The sequence below is a fragment of the Symphodus melops genome, assembly GCF_947650265.1.
Source record: "Symphodus melops genome assembly, chromosome: 9".
Lineage (NCBI taxonomy): Eukaryota > Metazoa > Chordata > Actinopteri > Labriformes > Labridae > Symphodus > Symphodus melops.
The window spans coordinates 24,877,301-24,895,111 of record NC_136699.1 but is presented as its reverse complement, the minus strand read 5'-3'; positions in this window follow the sequence as shown (position 1 = coordinate 24,895,111).

Sequence of the window (17,811 nt, the reverse complement as noted above, 5' to 3'; positions counted from 1 at the left end):
ATTTGACCCCTCTATTTGACCCCTGTTCACAACAATCTGTTTCTGAAGCTTTACATATGTAAATGAGCTGTCTGACCACGCCCCCTCTCTGGAAGGGCCGAGGCGGCTCGGCCTTTCATGCACCATCCACGATTGTTTAGTGGTGAGAATTCAGACTGTGTGGGCCCGAATCCAGGGAAGAGGTTACGGCCCTTTGTGATGTCACAAAGGGAAAATCTCCAAATCTGCCCGTTTGAGCACACATTATCTGAAAAGTAGATCAGGCAAAAATAGAGACAGGACGGATTTGATTCTCTTCATTAAGGGGGTTTGTTGACGAATAGGGACCTGAGATGTAATCTATTGATTCATATTTAAAAGCTTTCCTTCAAATCCATTCATATCTACACACCTGTACAGTCTTGACTGAGGCACTGGTGCAGTGGTGATAGTGCCGTCGACTCACAGTAACTTCCTGGTTTGAACCCCCGTACGAGAGGGCCTTTCTCCCCGTGTTTATGTGGGTTCCCGTGTTGGGTGTTTGGCTCCCTCCCATAGTTCAAAGGCAAACTAAACACCTCTTCTATTTTTCATCAGAGTTTTTAAAATCCACACGAACACATTGATCCAAAACCTTTCTAACCACAACATCTGAACTCCAGAGTCTTTAACCGAGTGCTTTTGCAGTTTTAAATCCCTTCAGTGTCTTTTTAGGGTGTATCTTCAAATGCTTCCCATATTTGGGTACATCAATATTTCCAAAAGCTATTTAGAAACCTTTGCATCGTTCCTCTCAGCTGTCCCAATTATCATGCATGTATTCACTCATTAGCATGCACCTTAAGACCACTCTTTCTCGTTAATGCCTCTGATTTGTCAAAGAAAATCTCTACAAAGTACCTTTTTCACGCTTAAAGTCAAACTCTTTTCATGAATGACTGTAAAACTACACACAGCTGGAGATTGGAGAGTGTGGACTTCCTGAATTTAATTTGAGATTCACACAAGACGAACATCTACTGAGGCTGAAAGTCAACCCAGAGAATCTAAATGTAGGACTTTAATTGGGTATTTTATGAAAAGGTCAGAAGTGGGTTGAACAAAAGGGTCAGCCGTGTCTTACTGCAATCCCTAGTAAAGAGAAAAAAGACCCGCCAAAGGTCTCAGAAAGAGGACTTATGGTCTTTTTCTGCTTTGCTGGAGAGCTCTCTGCAAGCTTGATGGTGGACGGCTTGATTTCAGTTCTGTACCGCTAAAGTCATGGCTAGTGAAAGGCCAGGTCAATCTTTTTTTTTTTTTCTCGATCTAATTTAATTCTCTGAAAACAGTGATTGATGACTCTGTTTCCCAGCAGTCCTGAGATCACAGACATGAGGAGAAACTCAAGCAGGGGAAGTTTTCAATGACACACATTAGTCATCATTCGAAATATTCAATGAACAAGAGCTGGAAGCAGAGACAGTAGGTGGACTGCAACAACAGGAGATGGACTACAACAGGGGTGTCAAACTCATTTTCACCAAGGGCCACATCATCATAATGGCTGCCCACAAAGGGCCAGATGTAACTTCTATGTAACTAAACGTAATGTAAAATACATGTAGTTGCTAGTTAATGTTAAATAACTCGGAACTTAAGAATTGTGAGCTGCATAGAACATGTGTTTTAGGTCAAATCATGCTTTTCACTCTGTTGTGTTCTAAAAGCTTATACTTCTCCGGCCAGTAGGGGGCATAGTGGGACAGTTGCTGCTCTAGAGAGATATAGAGTGAGAGAGAAGAAAAAGAAATGGAATGTGTTGAGAAGAATGTGCGCCGACATTAAAAGAAAGTTAAACGAAGTCCTCTGTTCGTGATGCTTTAAGTTTGCCTGACAAATACACAACAAATTGGCGACGAGGATGGCCGTGGCTTCTACTCCTTTGCCTCCCTCATTCCTACAATGTCCGGGAGAACCTACGATGCCGTTTGGAACGTGGCTAAAGATGTTCGAAAACTACCTGCTAGTGATTGACGTGGAAGGAGCCAAGTGGCCTGATGCCCGAAAGCGTGCTGTATTGCTACACAGCGTCGGAACCGAAGCACAGAGGATTTTCTACACTTTGACTGAAACAGGGACTACTTACAACCATGCTGTTGCTGCCTTGAAAGCGCATTTTGTGCAGAAGGTAAATGTCATTGCTGAAAGACATAAGTTTCGCCAACGTGCACAAAGACATGATGAAAGTATTGCACAATATGTTTCCGCGCTGCGTGAGATGCTCGTATTATGTGAATTTGGAAATGCAGAGCAAGATATGTTAAGAGACCAGATTGTGGAAAAGGCTTACAATGGACGCATACGTGAACGTTTGCTGCTCGAGGAACAACTCACACTGGATAAAGCGATTCAGATTGCCAACCAAGTGGAATCAGCCGCGCGCAACGCCAGCACGTTTTCACATAATGAAGTACAAGTGAGGGAAATGAATAAGCTGCCAAAGTTGGAAAAACAGCGCCCCTACAATGCAGGTAATCCCAGAAAACGTGACTCAAACACTCAACGGGCACGTAAATGCTACAGATGTGACTCAGATAAGCACCTTGCAAATTCACCGAACTGTCCTGCTGCAAATAAAACATGTAAATCATGTGGAAAGACTGGGCACTTTGCTAAAGTGTGCCGTTCAGGTCAAAAACATGAGGTGAAGGAGATTGTTATCCCAGAGCTGACTGTGCTGTATCTGAAAGATGCTGTGCCACTAGAGAGAAAAATTCTGTGCACAATAGAATTAGGTTTACCTACCAATATGCAGCCATTTAAGATGATAGTGGACACTGGATCTTCAGTGTCATTGCTTCCTGCTTGTGTTTATTGGAGCTCATTCAGTCACATCCCGCTAAAACGCACAGACATTCCTCTAGTCACCTACTCGAGGCAGAGAATCCCAGTACTTGGCTGTCTGAACATCACTGCATTTCATGACGGATGTTCTGCTCCAGCCACTTTCTTCATTGTAAAGTCAGGTTCGCTGCTGCTGGGGTTGGACTTAGTTGAGGCACTGGAAATTATGATTGTGGGAAGGAAAGTAGTACCGAAAGCAGAGTTGATGGTTAAGGAGATAACTGTTCAACCAGCAACTGCAACTGCACCTCCACCTGACACTACAGCCTTGCCTCTGTCTACCATGGGCTGTGTGAAAGACTTTGTACACAAAGTCAAAGTGAGAGATGATGTGAAACCTGTGCAACAAAAGTTAAGGCGGTTACCTTTCTCCGTCAGAGATACTGTTTCTGCAGAATTAAAGCGCCTGCTGGATGCTGACATCATCGAGAGGATTGATGCATCTCCCTGGGTGTCCCCAATTGTGGTGACTCAACGCAAGAACTCAGAAAGAATACGGATGTGTACTGATCTCAGAGAGCCCAACAAAGCTGTAGTGACTGATTGTTACCCTATTCCACACATTGAGGAGCTCTTTTCAGAGCTCAGAGGAGCATCTGTGTTCTCAACCATTGACCTTGCAAATGCTTACTATCAGGTCCCTCTGCATGAGGACAGCAGAGACCTGACTGCTTTTATAACACATGAAGGGCTCTTCAGATATAAGCGAGTTTGTTTTGGGCTAGCATCAGCACCGTCAGCATTTCAGAAAATGATGTCCATTGTGCTGAAAGATCTGCCTGGGGTTCAAGCATATCTTGATGACATCATTGTTTTCTCATCTTGCCGTGCTGATCATGAAACACGCCTGAAAGCTGTACTGTACAGACTACAGGAATCTGGACTGCGTCTGAATACTGAAAAGTGCAAATTCTACCAAAATAAGCTGACTTACCTGGGGCACACCATAAGTAGGGATGGTCTGCTGCCGACTGATGACCACATTACAGCTATTCGTGATGCACCTGCACCCAGTGATACTGCATCTCTCAGGTCCTTCCTGGGCCTGACATCCTGGTACGCCAAGTTCATACAAAACTATGCAACTGTTGTGGAACCAATGAGAGATGTGTTGCGCACCGCTACATTTCAATGGACTGATAACGCCCAGCGCAGCTTTCAGCAGGTCAAACAGCTAATTACTGAAAGTCCAGCGCTTGCCCTTTTTGATCCCTCACTGCCCATCATCGTGTCCACAGACGCCTCAGACTATGGCATAGGTGGTGTCCTCACCCAGATGCATCCAGACAACTCCGAAAGGACAGTGGCTTTTGCTTCTCGCTCTCTGAGTACAGCTGAGAGGAAATACTCAGTGGTAGAAAAAGAAGCGTTGGCCTGTGTCTGGGCTACAGAGCGTTGGAGGACTTACTTATGGGGGACAAAGTTCACTTTACAAACTGATCACCAGGCTTTAACCACACTACTGATGACAAAAGGCATGGGGAGAGCTGGCATGAGGATAGCACGGTGGTCTGCCAGACTGCTCTGCTTCAACTATGATATTGTTTACAGACCTGGTGCTCAGAATCATGCAGCAGACTGCCTTTCCCGCTTGCCGCTGCCAAACAACCAAGAGTGCTCTTCAGAAATGGAACCGGAGACTGTTGCTGCCATCTCCACCCTCCTGACTGCCATTCCTATATCTGACTTCAAAAAGGTCTGTTCCTCCTGCCCAGAACTACGTCAGCTGCGCAGCTACATGGCGAAAGGGTGGCCTGCATCATCCAAAGGCCTGCCTATAGACATGTTGCCTTATTATCAGGTCAGAAACGAACTGTCTGTACACGACTCACTTGTTCTGAGAGGGGGTCACAGAATGGTGGTGCCAGTAAGTGTGCGTTCTCACATGGTACACCTGGCACATGAGAGCCACCAAGGCATTGTTCGTACTAAACAGAGACTGAGAGACTTGTATTGGTGGCCTAAGATGGATGCACTGGTGCAGTCTGTTATTGCAACATGTGTGTCATGTCAGCTGAATGATAAATCAACAAAGACAGCTCCTGCTCCGATGACACCAGTTCCTTTACCTGATGGTCCTTGGCAAAAGCTTGGACTGGACATTGTTGGCCCATTTGAGACTGGTCCTGCGGACTGCAAGTTTGCTATTACCATGGTGGACTACTATTCAAAGTGGCCAGAGGTGTGTTTTGCTCCACAGTGCACTGCGGCTACAGTGATTGCCTTCATGAGGTCAGTGTTTAGCCAAAAAGGAAACCCGATATCGGTGGTGACTGATAATGGTCCACAGCTTACCTCCTCAGAACTGTTCTCTTTCATGAAAGAACGAGATATCCAACACATCAGGACCACAATTTATCACCCGGAAGGAAACGGGGCAGTAGAGAGAATGAACAGAGTGTTAAAAGAAACCATACTCACTGCAGAGAGAGGGAAAGCTCCTTGGAAAACCCATGTCACCGAGTTTCTTCAAGTTTATAGAGCTACACCACATGCAACCACAGGAACATCACCTTTTGAGCTCATGTACGGAAGAAAGATGAGAACAAAGCTCACTATCCAGCCAACACTCACTGTTGTTCAGGATAAACCACTGAGAGACAGAGTTGCAAAGAAACAGTTACACATGAAAACATATACGGACATGAAGAGACATGCCAAGACTCCTAAACTGCACCCAGGGAGCCTTGTGCGTGTGAGAAACCCCCTGCACACCAAGAAAGGAAGGTCCAAGTTCAGTGAACCTCTTAAAGTGACAAAACAGAAGGGACATCACAGCTACACCTTGAATGACGGGAAGACTTGGGATGCGTCACGCCTGTCTGTACTGCCGGAGACCTTTGTTCCTATAGCAGAAGAACCTGAGCCTCCAGAACCTGCTATGTGTGACAGCACACAGAATAGGAGCCAACGCAGTAGAAAACAGCCAGCTTGGATTAAAGACTATGTCACTTGAGCATACTGTATGTGAGGGACATAAGTGTTCATAAAACTAAAATAACTACTGCTAATTGTTATGTGAAGTTACATGCAGGTTATAATAACTACAGAAGATGTTGATATGTTCAGGTTATAACTACAGAGCTTACTAGTTGTGGTAAGAAAAACATTTTGATAATACCCCACGTTATTTTGAGGTAAGTGGAATGCTTTTAAGAAAGGGGGAAATGTTGTGTTCTAAAAGCTTATACTTCTCCGGCCAGTAGGGGGCATAGTGGGACAGTTGCTGCTCTAGAGAGATATAGAGTGAGAGAGAAGAAAAAGAAATGGAATGTGTTGAGAAGAATGTGCGCCGACATTAAAAGAAAGTTAAACGAAGTCCTCTGTTCGTGATGCTTTAAGTTTGCCTGACAAATACACAACACACTCATTTAATTTTAGGCCCCGTTTAGACAGAGACGCTGTGACAGTAAAACGAAACAGTTGAGTATCAGATTGGCCTTTCGTTCACACGGCGTCGGTGTTTCACGGGGGTGAAAACACAAGCTTTTGAATTCGACCTCCAGGGTGGAGTGAAACTGATACCGGGGGGCGTATCGCAGCCATGTGAACGAAACGGAGCGAACTCTCTGGCTGCGATGACCTCACCACACCTCCGGCCATACATCTGGACATGCGCAGTAGTCGAGAACAAACATAAACAACAATGGCGGCGGATCCACTTGTGCTATGTTCTTCAGCAGCTATTCATGTTGTATAAACAGAACCTTGATATGACAGATTGTGTATGTCGCCGCCGAAAGAGCATCGAACACTTGCAGCAAATAGTTCAACCTTTACCCGAGCGCTGGGCGACCATACGCAGCATTTAGGTAAGACGTGAGAGAACTAGCCGCTAAAGAGGATGTTGTGGAGGAAGTGGTTGTACTGGTGAGTGTCGAGCGCGTCGCGTTGTAAAGTTCCACTGCCCCCTTTTGTTGAAGATGTCTCTTCTTGATTTTATTAATCATTTTGATCAGGCATTGAAAGGTAGCAATGTATTCTCAAACTGTATGCCTTGAAACCAAGTCCACATGCATGTTGAAGAATTACTTGTGGTCTTTCTCGTTTCAGTACACGGGTTTGAAGATCCCTTCTTTCAGTTCTTTCAATGTAAGCAATAGTGGATGTAAACAAAGTCAAAAATACAAAACATGGTGAATGATCCCATCTTCCCTTCATGTTCACATTTCAAGTTGTCAGTCTGTAAAACCTATAGAGTAGCGTTGCATGATGCTGTCTCTTTAAGTTCTGTAATCGCGCACTCTCTTCTGATTGGCCCGCTCTCTGGATGCCTTCCAGTGGGGGGAGAACGCTGCAGGGCTGCCAGGGGAAGGGCTACTAGAGCCTATACGTAAGAAGTCGTGAAATTCTCGGATTCATATTGAGGAACTATCAGGTGATTTGCTGAATAAGACGTTTAGCGCCCTCTGACGACTTATCCTGGGATTACCACAACATACATTTCCTCATTTTTGACCATGTTGAGTCGGACATTCGATATGTGATTGCTCAAATGGGAATCAGCATTACAGCTCAATTTGAACAGCTTCTGTTTTGGCTACTTTTCCCACTTTGTCATTTTGTTGCTAAAGCTCAGTGATTAAGCACAAACAGGAAATAAGATGACTCACTCATCAGCAGATGGTCAACTGGCCTGCCCGGAAGTTTTAATGCGGGTTAATTACTTTTGTCAATTTAAATTAGTTTCAAATTCCTCAGGACATTTTCAACATTAGTGTGCTGACATGACTCCTATTTTCTAAAGTGTGTTTAAGAAACCACACACATTCTTTGTTATTCTGGGGAGCTGGTATTCATCTCACTGGGTGTAGAACTTGGAGAGGGTGTTATAAGGAGGGGCAAAGCAGCAAATGAGTGCCTCCGAGTCATATCACAGGTCTATCTAGCACAGAGTAAATCATCCTGGAAGACAATTTGGATGGACAGAGAGAAAAATGTGAAACCTGTGTGGCACTGTGAGCACTTCTTTCCCCCTGATATCTAGCTGTATTGGCTGTTTGATAAATTACTGTTGTAAAGAGAGAAGATTGGTCACTGTTTCATTCCACAGTGCATCACATTAGTCTACCAGAGAGCTCTGCATCAACCAAAAACCACAGCTGTACACTAAATCACCGGCCGCTGAGATGTCACTGCCGTAATTCTCATTGGCCAACGGTAACTTGATCAAAGAGCTCATTTGCTGGAGAGTCATTTGCTGAAATTACTTGGTGCTTCTGGGGCTTTTGTTCCAGCATGCAGTAGGGAGTCATGTGCTTTGATCCTTGTTGTGATGAGACCTTTTAATGGACTTAATAATCAGCACTCATCAAGTGTTAGTGTCAAACGAGTCAGCAGAGGTTCAGACAGGAGAGCAGCTTTGTGTGGGTGTTTTTGCAGAGCCCCTCAGAAGCCCTCAACTTAACCTTTGTGTGTGTATATATAGAAACACAGATAATAGTGTGTCTACTATGTATGCAATAAGACAATACCCAGAGTTAAGGGGATGTTTTGTTCACTGAGACTTCACGTCTGTTGCTGTGTTGTTGGTAAAAACAGGCATGTCGGTTAAAGTCCCACATGGGACCTGAACAATTATTAGCCAACCAGACAGCGTGCACTCTATTAGTGGGAGGAAGTCTCTCGGTGAAGTCAGCCCAGAAACAATAAACTGTAGCAGTGGTTTTTTAGGCCACCTGGGATGGGACCTAGTCTCGTTATCTAATTATTTTTGAGTTGTTTTGAAGAAAGAAAACCCAACAAGGCTTATAATACAAACATGTTGTACACTGTACTTTATGTGCTTGAAATCCAATTGAACTGAATGATGCCACTGATAAGCAACAGCTGTAGAGAACAATAACAGTAATCATAAACGATTACTCATTTGGGATGTTAACTTGTAAAGGTAATACTTCATTTTGTCAACCAATAACACAAAGTCAACACTTTTTTTCATGGAGTAGAGAAGGAGTTAATGAGCTAAAGATACATCTTTGACGATAAAAAGACAGGACTGTAAGTCTCATCCGTCTGTCAAAACACAAGGAGGAGTGAGGACAGGCTTTGCTTTCACATTGAGTCAGTGACAATGTTCATTGCAGCTTGTAAACATTACATTAAATGTGACCCCTCCTCCTGGGCTCATTGCCCCCAGAAGTGCATAAGGCGGTGTTTACATTTACTGCATGTACATACACCGCAAGCTAGCACATGCTAGCACAGGCTAACTCCTGGTGTGTGGCACCTGCCTGTCCAAATGAAAGCAGGACACCTACCTCTGCAGCTGAAAGCAAATACAAGGTTCGACTTTGATTTGGAACAAACTTTATCTGAAATTCGATGTTTTCCCATCTTTGCAGCTGCATACACATCAGTTTGAATACATCCCATTGCTGAATTGTATTCACTCCTAAACTGACCTGCGCACTGTCATTGGCTGGAGGAAACCACCTCCCCTCCGAGAAATATCCCGAGTAATCCAAGGGTCTCTGTAGGCACGACCACCACCACGCAGAAGTGATGACTGAGCAGCATTACTTCAGTCGGAGTCTGTATTCATTCTTTAGGAAAAAGCCTCTCACTCTCTGTTTAATAGTCTGTCAAAGTGTGAAAAATACCATGCTTTAGATGTGAACTGATTGTTGCACCATTACATCAACTTAAAAGAGCTGGATATTTGTCACTTCTTACACTGGTCTTTTCAGCTTCAGGAGATATCAGTCTTTATTTCTTTACTCTGTTCTAAATAGTGTTAAAAAAAAACAATCATGCTTTTTAAGGGATTTTCCAAAAACGTCAATTTATCCAAAATGAACCAATTCATCCAAAATGAACCAATTTATCCAAACAGATCATCTAAACTGATTTACTTGACAATGATCCCTTGAGTTGTGAGTGTGTGTGTGTCTCTGTGTGTGTGTGTGTACAGTACATGAATTGATGAGCCTTCACAGCTGTAAATGACTCTGTGATAGCATCCCTACCGTTACCTTAAATGACACGTACGACACTTTCTCTTGTCGGCCCGTACAGTCAGAGGAAGCTGTCCCGTGTTGAACATTAGTTTCTATGGAGAAGTCAAAATGAGTCATTAGTGAGCTATTAATGGCAGTCCATCATCGTGAAGAGTCCTGGGAAAAGCTTTATCCTTTAGTTTTTAATGGTGTCAGGACCCAAAGAAAAATCAATGCTGCTCTCTGGGACATAAATCCCTCTTGGCATTTCCACAAATGTAAGCGTAGTTTTATTTATATTTTTAAAGACGGACCTTGTAATGGGCCATTTACTGACTCACACAGCGAGTCATCTGACTTCAGCAAAAAAAAAAGGACATATGTCTGTATTTGTTTTATTCTCATCACGTGCTTAAAATCCACAGAGGAAATGAGGTTAAATGGAAGAATTACCCAAACCAGGACAGTTATCTTTCTACACAAATCACTTAGCGGAAAAACAAGCCACTCAGTCATCAGAGCAGAAACCACATTTTTGGACATGACAAACTTCCTCCAAAACTCTAATTCAATAGAAGTAACTGGGTGTCATATGTGGTTGAGGTGCTTGATGTTGATGAAAGTCAAGTAGGACAAGGACGTTCTTAAAATATTGTTGATGTGCAATTAGTCCGTCCAATATGTGCACTTAGTTGTTGAGCTGCATCATTGAATATTTAACTTAGCAGAACTCACTACCTGTCAAAATAAATGTAACTTTAACTAACTCAATCTCAAAATGAAAATTCATTGTCATAGTTCATAACATCTGATCTGTCTTCTCCAATCGCACTGATGATGCACATTCATGAAAACACAATAAAAGTTCCCCTTAATGTTAATGTTATTCTCATTGGGTTTTTTCTGTTTTTGTTTTTGTTTGTTTCTTTGTACACACAGAATGAGCTGTGTTATGACCCGGCTCAGGAGGTCAAAACCAATGATGTGAGACACATGAGATTTAAGGTATAAATAATTATTTTATTAACAAAAAATAAAATTGATTAAATCAAATTATACCAAATTACTTTAACTCTTTATTTTCAAATGGAGATCAATGTCTCAAACACAAAACAGCTGGGTACATGTGGAGCAGAGCAGGTAGAGCAGGGAAGGCAGAGAGAGAGAGAGAGAGAGAGAGAGAGAGAGAGAGAGAGAGAGAGAGAGAGAAAGAGATAGAGAGAGACATTGCAGGAGGTTAAGTTACCCGAGCACCGGGCCCAGGTGTGCTGAGTTACTCCAATCAGTGATCCGACCAGATCACATGGTCGACACACCTTCACAAGGCAATCACCACACAACAAAACGTCCCCTGCTGACGCTCCCAGGGCGTCACAGTCGATTTACTTTGATCTGAGCTTGGCCACTCAGCGGTGGAAAATCATTTAGCCTGCCATCGTATTCTTTCAGTCACCACTCAAAGCTCGTGATCATACGTTGAGGGTAGTTGAGGGTTGGAACGAATATGAACGGGTAAATCGAAAGCTTTGCATCAGGCTCAACTCCCTCTTCAACGAGACAGTCCAGTACAATGCTCATCAACTTGTTAAAAAGGATTCCTCCAGAGTTCATCCTTCACAGGGTTTTTTTTCAACAGAGAAAAATGTTCACATGGATCTCGTAACTTCAAAGAAAAAACACAACAGGTTAATTAAAACCATAGAGACAGCAGTCATCCATCCTGTTACTGAATAAGAAGTAATGTAGCATGTCCAATATGTCAATATATCACCACTGTAAGAAGGTGTTTTCATGTGCATGTGGAATTGTTAATGAATTCTCTTGTATCTGTAGGACAGGGTCCAAGACAAATTTTGCTTAGGGGACGATAAAGTCTATCTTATCTTATTTTTCATCCTCATCACATTGTTAAAAATGGAAGGTGATGTGAGTTAAAGCACTTTGGAAGTCATGTCTGGAGACTTTACCCTGCTTTGCAAAATGCATGTTAATAAGTTCTCTGAACTTGGGTCCATCCTGCTCCCGGGTTTTTAATGTGGTTGTCATTTAAATCCAACCAGATCTAAAGAAGGCTTTTTTTTTTCTAAACAAAATACTGACTTGTCCCTCTTCAGATTATGACCATGACATTATTAGACTGTTGTTAAAGTGGCATTGCTAGTTCTGTCTGCATCCCCAGTTGTCCCAGTATGCTCTGAGCAGCGAGTAAGTGGTTAGCTATACACAATTAATGAGAAACTCTTTTTGTCATGCACCAGTTTCAACAATTCAGGAGTTTGGAGTTGAGCCAAAGTGAAAGAGAAAGTCAAAGCTTCAACTAGTCCGACTCAAATAAAGTTAACCACAAAAGCAACGGTGTGAAGGCCTATGAGCTTATTGTTTCCAAGAGTCAAGTAAGAAGATGTGTGCATTAACCCTGTAACACCCCTTGTTGTAAAATTACAACGTCACCTTTAACCATCCTAAAAAACAATCTGTTATATTTTATCTTATTTTTTACAACATTTACATAGTCATTGGGTCCTATTGTTCAGTCTCACAATGCTATTGGATCTTACATTTGTTTACAAGTCACGCCTTCTGGCCATGAACTCACACAACCTCTCAAGGTTTCCTTCGAACAACAACCATTTGTTTCATTGGACTGGATTCATCAGATTCAAGTAAGTAATATGTCTTTTATATTTTTTTTGGTTGTTATTACAATGTCTAGAGCATGTACATATGTAGTTATTGTGGAATAGAGGCATCAAATTTCATGTAGAGCTTGTTATATAATTGTTGCAATTATACAACACTGGGTGAATGTGGTAGTCAAAATAGCTGGCTTGTTGCAGTAGGCTCAAACAGGTTGTATTCCCTCCACTACACCACTGCCTGAAAGAGAGTATTTTCTTTATACATGGATATTATACATTCTACCCTTCTGTTGTGTTATGGTCAAGTTTGACTGATTTAAAAGTTTTATTTCTAAAAAATGTAGTTAATTTGATCAGCCTGACCTAAAATTCCATGACTTCGTCCACAAAGAGGATATCAACAGACAATTCAGTTCTGGGGAAAGGAATGTTCCTGAATGTGGGGTGTGGATGTAAGTGGGGGTATGCATGTTTTCCTTTTAGTATGATAATTGGAGCCATTAACCCATTTACATTCACATTTACATTCAGGGTATTTAGCAGACGCTTTTGTCCAAAGCGACTTACCAGGCAGACAGTATTGTCTGCCTCGAAAACATTTCTACCCTGAACACCTAGTCCACCACCCTATTCTATTCCTTCAGGTTATGTACTACAATATATAAAACATATATATATATACACATGTTAATTAATTTATATTTTATTCCATTGTTCCATTATTAGTGAAGCTCCTTGATCGGGGAATTCATTACGTGGGAACAGCCAGGCAGGTGCGCCTACCCAACTGTAACCTTGAAGACGAGAAGAGCTTGAAGAAAAAGGGGAGAGGAAGCTATGACGTCAGAGTGGAGGGGAATCACAACATCTGTGCTATCAAATGGTATGACAGCAGGGCCGTCACACTTGTGTCATCCTTTGCTGGACCTGAACCTGTGCAGAAGATTCAACGCTGGGAAAAAGCCAACAGAACCTACGTTGAAGTTGAGAGGCCTTACATTGTTGGTGCCTACAACAAGTGCATGGGAGGTGTGGATTTGTTGGACTCATTTACAGCCAAATATAAGTTCCCCATCAAATCCCGTCGCTGGTACATGTACATCTTCTGGCACACCATCATCCTCGCTGTGGTCAATGCCTGGCTGCTCTACAAGCGGGACTGTAAAGCGCTCAAGATGTCTAGCAAAGAGACAATGAACAGGAGACAGTTTCAGGCACAGCTAGCATCCTCTCTCATCCTGGTAAACGCAACACTTCAAACTCCAAAGAGAGGACGGCCATCTTCAGGCAAAGGGAGCCCAGCAACACAGACAGTGACATCAGGAAGCCCTCTGAATGCTCAGAAGAGGCCATCCAAGAGATGTGCACACCTCCCATTGGATGTACGCAACGATCTAGTTGCCCATTTCCCAAGGAAGACAGGGAGAGGACGCTGCAGACACTGCAAGGATACACCAACACACAATGCAGAAAGTGTGATGTTCGCCTTTGCTTTACAGACGACAGGGACTGTTTTTGGGACTTTCACCACCAATGAAAGTCTTCATGAGTCAAAAAGAGTTTTATTTTGTTTAATATTTTTTATATTTTTATTGTTTTTAATAAATGACTTCATAAAAATATGACTAATGTGTGATTATTATTAATGTTATACTGTTAGGGGGCAAAGGAAGCAACCATGCAAATGAACCCTTAGTTGTTCTGAATTGTTCAGACAACAGAAATTCTGCTCCCAACTAAGCCCAATGTTGCAATATTACAACATTTCTCTAAAAACGTACATAAACATTTTTTTTTTTAAAACTCTTAAATTTCTGCATCAAATGCCTCCTAAAACAACATCTGAAAGGTCAAATAATTTTTTTTTTAGGTTTTTCTATATTTGGGTCTTTCAGGGATAAAGGAATGCAGGCAATAAGTTTAACTTGACAATAATAATGGGAACTGGGGAAGCAGAGGGTCTGGCTCCATCAACATACTAATTAACACATAATATTTTCATTTTCAGACTAGATGTGGCAGTCATGGTTGTAAGGTTATAGTTTTTTTTTCTTTCTTATTGGACAGACAAAGTTAAGCTAATTGCCTGCCAGCTCTAACTTTCTATAGCTTTGTATTTAGCATAAGCTTTTAGACTCCATGGTAATGACCTTCTCTTTGAACTCTGAGCAATAAAATCAAAGAAGCATTACCCCCAAATGTCAAACTTTTCCTTTGAAGCTTTAACAAGATGGTAAAGTCCTCCAGCAGAGCTACAGAATTAATAAATCAACGAGCCAAATTGAAAACTGTGTGAGAAAACAGATGATACGCTGCATATACTGTATGTCCTGAAAAAAGGAAATCGTAGAGAGCATGTTGTATTTGTGAATGCTGGATCCATGTGCAACACAAAAATACAGGAGCTGGCTTTTAAGGGTAGTTTATTGTCCCACAAAAACAGAAGCAGAGAGGTAGTTAATCTGGAAGTAGAGGTTGTGGCAGGTGGGCAGGTGTGCAGGCAAAAACACTACAAGGCAAGAAAAGAGAAAAGTTTGAAACGATGGAAAAACTCAAGCAAATAGCAAAAAATCTGATCCATCCAAAAGAGGTGAATCCAGCTACCACTGTTGGTGAGCCGACAATCTGTCAAAGATTATCCGCTAAGAAGCAGGGTTTTTAAACTCCCAAATGGCTTTAACACTGAAGGCTTGAATGTGGCTGTGGCTCAGTTGGTATCGTCTCATAACTGGAAGGTTGAGGGTTCGATCTCCAGCCCCTGCAGCGACATATCCGATGTATCCTGGGCAAGAAACTTAACCCAAAGTGGCTTCTGTGGCTTCATTGGGTGAGTATGAATGTGTATGAGTAGAATTAGTTACTTCTGATTATCACTTAACACAGCAGCCTCTGCCATCAGAGTGTGAATGTGTAGCTGAGACCTGCTGTGTAAAAGGGCTTTGAGTGGTCTAAGAAGTATACATGCCCATTGGAATTTACAATTGTGGATGGGGACATGGAGATCCTTGACAAGGCAACAAAGAGCCAGAACCGGAGAGGGAGGAGCCACGCCTGCAACGCAGACAAACACAGTCAGAGAGGAACTGACAGACCCAAGCTTTCCCCACATGTGCTGAGGTTAACATAAAAAACCCAGATTCAGATGCTGTAAAGGTATGCCAACTGCATTCAAAATGTAAATATATTTCAATAAACTTTACTTCTGCTATCCATTTTATCAACAATAAATGCTTACAGCTCTTCACAACACTTTTGACATTGTATTACTGCAAAGTACTCAAAAAACCCTCCAACAGTCGCTATAACTTTCCTTTATTTTTTGCAGCGTTAGCTTGTTTCCCCACGATGACTATTGGCAGAGACGAGCAGCATTGACAACAAATTCATCTGTACACTTCAGGAGAGTTTATTGATTATCAAGGCATGTGTTGCACAGTTATAAAAAATGTTGTGTTGAGAACGTTGAACGGAACGGATGGAGCATTGACATGTTTCAATCAAGTATCCTGCGAACTTCCAACAGACGGAGGGTGAAGTCATATCTATGTTTATTTCAGTTGTCTTGCACAGCTCAAATGCGCACACTGACAAAACACTCACACTAAGCATCACAAACAAACACAAGCTAACTCACCACTAAATCATGACAAACATTCCTCGTCAGCTCTTGAGATCTGCAGCTTTTTTTCCTGCCAACGTGTCTTTCGTTCATATCCTTCGTGATTGGAGGGTAAAGACACATCGAACAGGATCGCCTGCTGTTGATATGTTGTTTCCAGAGACTGTCTCCCAGTTTGAACAGTCACACTCAGGAACAAAGCCCTGAAGTTGAGGAACTGGCTTCTGGCTCTATTCTTAGGGCAGCGGGGTGTGCAGTTGTACAACCACAGTTTAAAACATGCCAGAAAATCATTGTTGGAGAAGCTCTCCTGTAAACGTCATGGCAAACAAAGCATGATGACTTCAAACCAGCTCCAGAAAGAAACATTTCAAAACACAGCTTTAGTCTGTTTGGTGTTTGATTGTTCTGGTAGGCCAGTGGGTATTCGTTGGTAGGAAAACCAAGACTTTTTAAGTTCTGTGCAGTTGATCTATTTTGGCTGATCCCCTTCAAAATCTCACTCATAGTGTTACAATGCAGGATGACCGTACTTAAGGTGGACAACGTTTTAGATGATGAGGTAAATCTATATTGATGTAATCCAATGAATAAGTCTCCAGACGTTCAGCTTGTTGTGCAAATAACGCGACAGGTCCCCTGGCAGCCCTGCAGTGTTCTGGCTTCTTTGGAGATGCTCCGGTGTCTGAGCTGGGGTTAGATGTATATGTTAAGAGTGTCTGCAGGGTCTTAAGGCATTCTCCCCGTACCTCTCTGCGATCAGTCAAACAGGGAAAGTTAGCTTCCTGCGTGATTCACTCTCTAGAATCTTGAAACATGGGACTTGATGGAAAACTGTCCAATGGGTGGTTTACACATGAGGTCTGCCTTGCTGTTGAGATTTGCGGGAGAGCTGTATCCCAAACATGGGATGATGAGACAGGATCATCAGTGGTGTACCTTTGAATCAAGGTGTCATTCGGCCTTTCAACACCAAACAGAGAGGAGACGGACCATCCAAGCAAACGTTGAGTTAAGTCAAATCAAGTTTATATGGCTCATTTACAAAAAGGCTTTCCAGGTAAACAAACAGAGTCTTAGACTGAAAATACTCAGGGACTCACATTATCAAAAGTTTTCCAATAAATAAAGAAAGTCATGGACTTGAACCCAGAGGATGAGAGTCCGGGACACATCATGAATAGTACCCAAAGGTGGCCAGCTACAGCGTGATCAGACCTCAGGTCAGTGATATACGCTGAAAGTCAACAAGGTTTAGTGGTTAAAGATTTAGCTTGTGTCCTGAGACCAGATCTGCAGATCTTGTTGTAAATCATGAAACTATCAGGTCCGAGGATCTCCCTCTTTCTAGTATGCTGTGTAGTTAAAGTTCTGGGCAGGACAATGTTATTGTGTCACTTTTACAACTGAAATCCTTCCAGCAGAACAAACAATGGTTCACTTAGCCAAGAAAAAGGGTTTTGGGGTTTTGTCTTTCAAATGCTGCTGTTCCAGCATTCAACTTTTCTGTTCTGTCACTCTGACTTCTACTGCTTTATTTTTTTTTCCTTTGAACTTTTATGTCTCACCTACATAATCAATTACAGCAACAAAGGGTACATCTGTTAATGCTTAGTCTTTCTTTAAACTTGTAGTCAGGTATTTCCTTCCACCCTTGAGGTGTACCTCGTCTCATCGTTCCTTTGAGGCTCTAAGCTCTGGTCTTTATGAAGTCGAGACCTGATGATTTGAATTGATTCACTGTGACACTTTT